The 8,238-nt window shown below is 35.3% G+C and overlaps 1 long non-coding RNA gene and 1 pseudogene across 1 annotated transcript; both read left to right on the top strand.

Moving 5' to 3' along the window:
* Nucleotides 1-1,771: 1,771 nt before the first annotated feature.
* On the top strand, nucleotides 1,772-5,234 carry LOC113335949. Its single transcript, XR_003353552.1, has 3 exons — nucleotides 1,772-1,848; nucleotides 2,264-2,340; nucleotides 2,441-5,234. It is a non-coding gene; the product is annotated as an uncharacterized LOC113335949 (long non-coding RNA).
* A 51-nt stretch (nucleotides 5,235-5,285) lies between these two features.
* Nucleotides 5,286-8,200, top strand: LOC113335901 (annotated as a pseudogene).
* Nucleotides 8,201-8,238: the final 38 nt, after the last annotated feature.

The raw sequence follows: 8,238 nt of genomic DNA on the forward strand, positions 1-8,238 counted from the left end.
ATTTTTCGTGTAGTTGTATTTGTTTGTATCATGTCTTTTCTGTTGCTGTGCATCCCATACCTAGGTGAATCCATGTAAAAAAGTTCATGGATTAATTTTGTTAGTTCTGTTTAATTGTTTTCATTGAAAGTATGCAATTGTGTATTTAGTATGCAATTGTGTGTTGTCGTTTTTAATTGTTTTCATTGAAAGTCAGATATGATGTTTTGATGTAGTTGTATGTGGTTAATTTTGTTAGTTCTGTTTACTTACTGCATATAATGTTCTTTACTTCATTGTTTACTCTTAATTGTTTGTATGAGAATAATACATGGGAGGTTCAAAGAGTTATGAGAAAGGTGAAATTAGAATTTGAGGAATTCTTTGAAGATTATAAGTCCTTGTATTCAGTTCATGAGGAGGGTTCAAGTAGTGATGCTCATACTGTTGCTTATCCAGTTAGTGTGCAATCTGTTGGTCTGTTTGCTAGAATTCAATCTAGGAGGAAACAACATTGGGACACCCCAAGTTGTGTTGAAGAGGCAAGAACAACTGAGCTCGACATGTATTTGACAGATGTGATTGAAGGTGGAATGCGTGAAATAGGTCAACCTGACCATTTTGACATATTGGCTTGGTGGCAGGCTAATGCAAGCAGGTATAAGATACTTTCATACATGGCAAGAGATATATTAGCCATGCATGTGTCTTCAGTGGCCTCTGAATCAGCTTTTAGCACCGGGAAGCGCGTGCTGACTCCATGGAGAGCTTCTATGTCTACAAGGACAGTCGAAGCATTGCTCTGTACACAAAGCTTTCTTCAAAAGCCCATTGCTCTTGATCTTCTATGTGACTATATACCTGATGATGCTGTTGAAGATGAGGCAGGTAATATATTAGGTTTTCTTCTATTTAATAGAACTTACTTTTCAAGTTTTCTTGTATTGCTTGCTTACTTTCGTTTTTTACTTTTTTGTTCCATGTTGCAGCCATATGGGATTCTCTACTAAAAGAAGCTTGATGTAAACTCCGTGTCAGTGCAGCCAGTGCCATTGTTCGAGAAGTCGCCCATCCTTTGCAAGGATTTCTTTTCATTTCTTGTCACAGACTTATGAAAATGTTGTTTTTAGTACTATGTTTTAATGTTGAAATTTGAACTTAAAGTGTGATACACTTATTATTCTGTGATGTTTCAAACCTTTGTTATTTTGAACTTTGTAATGTTAAACTTAGTCTTAGACTCTTAGTCTTAGGTTGTTACTTTACTGTGTGTGTTAAAATTCAGGTAAAAAACCGGTACCGGAGTGGAACCGGACCGGTCTTACCGGGACAGGTACAAGTCCAGGTACAGGTACAGGTACAGGTCCTCAAATTGAAGAACCGGTCAACTCCGTGTACAGGTACCGGTTCCAACAGAAAACCGGACTGTACCGGCTCATGTGCAGCTCTAGAAGCACCAACACATGACAAGACCGTTGCAGTACCACCAACTGCATCCCCTTGATCTTGAAATAAAAACATACCATCAGTTCTCCATCTGCAATTCATTGACACTCATTCAGTCACACATTTAACTAATCCACTCCAAATATAATGCAACAACACCATCTTCTCTTCCACTCAGTGGCGGAGGGAAAGGGGGGCTAAAACAAAAACAAAATAAAATAAAATTTAGCCCACCTGGTGCATAATTTAGCCCACTAGCTAAGAGTAATTTAGCCCACCAGTTAAGCCTATAAATATACCTTCCACTTTCCTCTTTCTTTTTGGTTCGCACAGAGAGTGTGCTTCAATTTCAATAGAAAAAAAAAAAAAGAAACGCCGAGAGAAACAGAGGCGAATCAAAGTGTTGATCGCCAATTTTTTCAGGTAAGGAATTTTTCATTTATACCATCTATTATTATCATTCAGTAGTAACTAAAAACCCAATTGTTTCCTCCTGCTACTTAAAATTTTGAAAAATTGATTGATGTTTAGTGTTCTTCAAATTTTCTAGGGTTGGTATTTTTTTGGGTTTGATTCCGAATTCGATCAAGAGGCAAGAGCTATTGGTTTTATAATATTGATACAATGAATTATGAATATGATATTGAACGATTGATTGTTGTTATTATAATTGTCTGTAACTATTTAGTATTTAGGGTTTGGGTTTTATAATTTTTTTTGAAAGTACAATGTTTTGTTCTGATTTCTTGTTTAAATTATAACATGTTTTAATTTATACTTCAGGGGTTTGTAATATTTATTGTAACAATTGCTAAATTGTTCAAATTTTGCATAACAGGTTGCAATGTCAAGTCGATGGGCTAACCGAGGGAGAGGTACTTTGAAAGCATATTTCCAAGCTCAAAAACCTGTAAGGTACAATTGAAAATTAACTTTCTGCCTATATTTACAAAGTTATGATTCTTAAAATTCTTTTGATTTACCATCTTTGTATATGTTTTTCATTGATTCGCAGGGCCAGGGGTGATCCTTAGTTATTTTCACAACCAACAATTGACGTTAGTGGTAGTTTAGTCAGGCATCAGCAGAAATTAGACAACAGGTATGAATATCATATTATGTTGTTTGTTCTTTGTTTGGCGATTTTTTTTTTTTAGCCCCCCATTCAGAATTCCTGGCTCCGCCACTGCTTCCACTCCACTGCATAACAGTTACAACTATCAACTGCAAATTCTTATTCTTGTTCAAAACTTGTATCAGATGTTTTCTCATTGATTCTCAAAATTAACCCAAAATACCACCATCCTTGATTCAACTCAAAAACCTTTAATTCTCCACCATCAGCTTCTTCTTGATTCAGTAGCAGAACCCAAAATCACCATGAGCTCAAGCACCAGCAGCAACAGTCATTCTCCGCAAAGCAACTTCTCAAACTCTTGAACTCGAGAACTGACGATTACCCATTCCTCCATGAGATAAAACAAATTTCTAGATCTACTTTCTCATCCTCATCAATTTCATCTTTTTCGATTCAACATCAACGCCCATTTCTACATCTCAAATTCAGAAGCCAACATCAAAACCCTAACTTCAATTTCAATCAATATCATCATCTCAAATTCACAGCGCCTTCAAAACCCGTATATTGAATCCTTGTTGTTCTCAGCCTCTAATACCCTCTTCTGCAAACCCATCTCTTCTTTAATCTCGCATGGAACCACCTGTTCCCCTATTAATGACAGCTGCAGATGAATTCGAATTTCATTATCTCCACAATTCCTTGACCTAAATTCCTCCACAATCCTATTCCCTGTAAGATACAGACTCAATTGGAGCCAGTATTCACTACCAATGCTTCCATCATCTCCTATCAAAACTTCATGGATCTTTGAATTACTCTCTTGACAGCGCATTCGATCAAAACTTCATGGTCGATTGATTTTTCTGAGAAGAAATCGAGAGGAGGAGGAGGAAGAAGAAGAAGAAGAAAGAAAGGAAATTTTTTTTTGGAGGTGGTTGGATTCAACCCACTAACCTGTACCTCGATTTTTACTAGAACACCCTCAACAATTAAAAGATTTCCAACCTCCATGTCCTTTTTTCTGCCCGCTAAATTTACGCGATTACCCTTCATTTTTCGTCTTATCTACGAAAATGTCTAAAAGAAAAGAAAAAATAAATTACGCCTCTTCCTTTTCGAGGGGTATTTTTGGATTTTCAATAAAAGGCAGACACCAAATCCAATCTTTTTGTGTTAAATTGAAAAAAAAAAAAGTCATGCTTCACATTGACACAAAGTCACCATATATAGAGTCCTCCCTCGCTTCGCTCGGTCGGCCTATAATTAGAATCCTATTATAGGGGCTTCAAGATTTTGGTTTTCAGGGATCACAAGATGACAAAAAATCGGGTCATCAAATAGTAATCTCCAAAGCCCCTTACTCCAATGATTAATTAATTTTAATGATTAGGTTAACTAAATTAAACAAGATTAATAATAATATTAGATTAATCATTTGATTTATAGTTAATATTTGAAAATCAAAATAAAAAATTCGAATATTTTTGTTTTTTTTGAAAATTGAAGTTACGGTTGGAAGTTCATATTTTCCCAATTGTAGAAAATTTATACGGTGAGGAAATCAATATTTTCCCAACCGTATTCAGTTCTGGAACTTATTCTTCAATTTCTAATTTAATCAAATCTAATATATTAATGGGATCAAAAGCAATAAAAAAAAATTGGGTTTTCGATTCTGACCCAATTAAAGTTATTACTGGAGAATCGACGATTAATCATCATTGAAGGAAAAAAAATGGAAGAAGAGGCGGTGGAGGAGAAGAAGAAAGGAAGAAGAGGAAGACGTTTCTTTTTAGGGTTTAGAACCTTAGGTTTAGTTTTTGATTTAATTAGATTTAGGTTTGGTGATTATTTTGGTTATCAAAGGATATTTTTGTATTTTTAATAAATTAGGTCACCTCTCGTCCATATTTGGGAATTAGGATAGTTGAATCCATAGAAGCCCCCAAAACCAAATCCTTGGATCCCTATAATAGGTTTCTATAAGTCGGGGAATTTTAATCTATAATAAAAACAAAAGGGGTTTGTGAGTCTTGGACGGTCGGATAACATTTTGAGAGACAAACAATGCTTCCGACCATCCCAATCTCGCTTATCCCACCAAAAAAACATCCGACGATCGTGGTATTTGTGACCTCTTTCATTATGAACCAAAATTTATTGACCTTTAAATGCAAATAAAATAAAAAAAGGTTAATGGTTTTATGTATAAAATAGTATAATAAAACCATATATGCATTAGTTGGATTCAGTGGTGGCATATACATGTATACACTATTACTTGAATAAAATAGAAAACTTTATTTTGGGTAATTTTATTAATTTTGGGTATGTATATGGCTAATTTTATTATTTTTGCATGAATATTATTTTGTCTTGAAACAAAGTAGAAAACTTTCTCGGAATTGAACGACTAAAAGTCTAGAAAAAAACTACATCAGTCGTAGATCAGATTAAAGCAGTGTCGTTGTGGCACAAATTATTTCTAGATTAGATTTTTAACCTCCTTCAATTATGAATATATGCATCGGTAATCCTTATAATTAGTTCCACACCAATTAAAAAAAATTAATATGCCAACAAAAAAGTCTTCCCAGTTAAATGTTACAACTATATAAACTCATATTTTTATTCAAAAAAAAATGGCTCATAATCTTTTAGAACGAATTACCAACCTAGGATGAATATCGTGCCGACTAAAATATAGTCGGCAGGGTATAAGGTTGAATACCGTGCCGACCCTGTAACTGCTGATTTCAGAGATGAAAAGTCGGCACGGTATTCAACTTTATATCCTGCCGACTAAAAGGGAAGGTCGAGAAAAAAAAACCTTGCCGACTTTCGATCTTTTTTGATTCTTCGGTGTTTTTTTTTTTTGTTTTTTTGATCTCATCATGTATAGTAAGAGTTTTGAAGAAAGATTTTGAATTTTTTATTTAAATATGTTTTAGTCGGCATGGTTTTTAGTATGAAAAATTTGGTCTTTTAACACCTTTTAGGCACCCCTTTGCACACTAATTTGGATGGAAATAAAATGGGTATACCCCGATTAATCTGGGTGTACCCAATCAAGTCAGGTTTAAAAAGTGAAAGGAAACTTCAATGAGTTCATCCAAAGGACCAGTTGGTGCAAAGTGTGAGGGTAAAACTTGGTGCAAAGGCTGAATTCTTCTATCGACACGTTTTATCCATACCGACGATGATAAAAATGCTGAATAATCGTTGTATGCATTGGTATGCAAGAACATGGCTAGCTTAGTAATAGACTAATAGGATCACTATCAACACTAGCAAGTAGCATATCCATCTAACTAATGGATTCGTTTTGTAACTTAAAAAACCATGCATACGTTTTCTCAGGTAAAACATCGATTTGGTTTTTAAAAAATTGACTACTGTATAACTTTTGACTAATCAAACTTTACCCCTCAACTGGTCCCATGAACTTAACTCTTCTCAACTGTTAACTTTGAATCGCGAGTAGATTTCAAAATGTGAGAAAACAAAAAGATGAAAAACGGGTCTTGTCGGTAAATCAGATCTAACTAATTCCCCATTTACAAATCGAACGATTATGCATATGTACGAGTATCAACTAACAACTACCTCCCAACAACAATCATCAATATTTCTCAAAACTATCTCTATATATAAGCTACTACGTTTCTCGCTAGACTTCACATCACCAAGACACTCATGGAAACCCTAATCCATCAAGTATGTTTCCCTACTCACTTCCTTCAAAACTCAAGCTCATTTGTTCTTAAAAGCAAAACCTTGTCCAAATTATATCCATTTCAAACAAAACCATTGGAATTTGGCTCCATTTTTGCCCCACTACATGTCGTAAAATGTGTGAAAGCAAATACAAATTCGGGTCCGTGGAAAAAAATGTTGGAATTCTTTCCTAGAAGTACTCCCCATGACGATCTCAAGGTTGAATTGCAAAATGCTTCAATGGTTGTTCCAATGGAGGTAACTGAAAGAAGGTCTATGTTTCTATCAAATATTGATCAATCTGTTAATATATACTGCGGTGCAATTGGTTTTTTTAGTGCCACTCCAAATTTCCCACCTGATTTAATCGCCAAGAAACTTGAATTTGGATTGAAAAGATTACTTGTAGAACATTATGATTTTTTAGCTGGAAGATTGAAATGGGACAGTAAACAAGGACGTCTTGAAATTGATTGTAACTTGGCCGGAGCCGGTTTCATTACGGCATCTAGTATGTTGTCATTGGAAGAGGTTGGAGACTTACATAGCCCCAATCCTGCTTTTGAACAACTTGCGCCCCAAAATTTTAATAAGCTTTGGCCTGAAGATCAGCCTCTATTTATACTGCAGGTAAATTAATCCTCTTCAATTTTTCACTTAAATGTATGCACACCTCATGCATATAATTCAATAATTTGCTGTATTTAAGAGTATTCAGTTTTTTTTATTTTTTATTTTTCTTGATACCAAGTTTTTTGTTTTTGGATCAACTCCGCAATCTTTTAGGTAACGGCATTCAAGTGTGGTGGAGTGTCGGTGGCGGCAGTCTATAACCACACAACGCTTGATGGATATGGATGCAGGATTTTCTTGGAACATTTAGCATCTATGTGTGCGGGTAATCCTGAGCTACCATACCCTCCAATCAATAACCGTCACCTTTTAGATGCTCGAACACCACCTCATGTCACCAAAAGCACGTCGAGTTCATAGATCTAGGTCGTATCGCCTATGTATCAACACCGTCAATTTTCATATCCAAAACAGATAATCTTCAACGTAAAAATCTGCTTTTAACAGCAGAAGACATTGCAAAATTGAAGAAACAAGCAATGGTATCACCTTGCATTGGCGAGACAAAGGGATATAAATTCAGTTCTGGTGTTATCACTAGTTTTAATGTCGTTGCAGCGCACACATGGCGTTGCATGGCACTAATGGGATCCAATAATGAAGATTCAGAAAAGTCGTCAACTTTTCTATTCCCTGTGAACATACGAGCTCGTTTGAGGCCACGGTTGCCACCGTCATATATTGGGAATGCGCTTGTTAATGGCTATGGAATGGCAACGTACAAAGAAATTGCTGAGAAGCCGTATGCATATTTGGTAGAAAAGGTAGCAGAAGGAGCTAAAAGAGTGAAAGATGAGTACATAAAGTCTGTGATTGATTGGAGGGAGTTACATAACGGGTACGTATATGGCGATGTAATGATAACATCTTGGTGGAACATCCCATTCACAGATTTGAAGTGTCCTTGGGGAAAGCCACTAAGTATTTGTCCAATCGCGCATCAGTGGAGCAATTTAGTGATATTAATGCCAGATAACAGAGAAGTGGAGAACAAAGGAGTTAATATTTTGGTTTCTCTGCCTAAAAATGATATGGAGAAATTTCAGCATCTCTTCTACAAGCTCCTTTCGTGAAGATCGATCATCCACTTTCCTACTGCGTGCTACGTGAAATACATACTTCGTGCGATGCAACGGTCATCTACTTCATCGTGTGCTAATTACTTTAGCAAAAAATTACAATCCAATCAATAAGTGTAGGCCAAAATAATAGATATATCCTACGAGTATATTTTGTATCTATGGCATAATTACCACATTATGCCATAATTACTTCTTTTTCTTTCTTTTTTTTTAAAAAAAATGTTAAAATTGATTCAAGATATCAAGGAAGCACAAATAAGAACAAACGATAAGATTTTTTTTTTTTTTTTTTTTTTTTTT

The sequence above is a fragment of the Papaver somniferum genome, unplaced genomic scaffold (assembly GCF_003573695.1).
Source record: "Papaver somniferum cultivar HN1 unplaced genomic scaffold, ASM357369v1 unplaced-scaffold_150, whole genome shotgun sequence".
Lineage (NCBI taxonomy): Eukaryota > Viridiplantae > Streptophyta > Magnoliopsida > Ranunculales > Papaveraceae > Papaver > Papaver somniferum.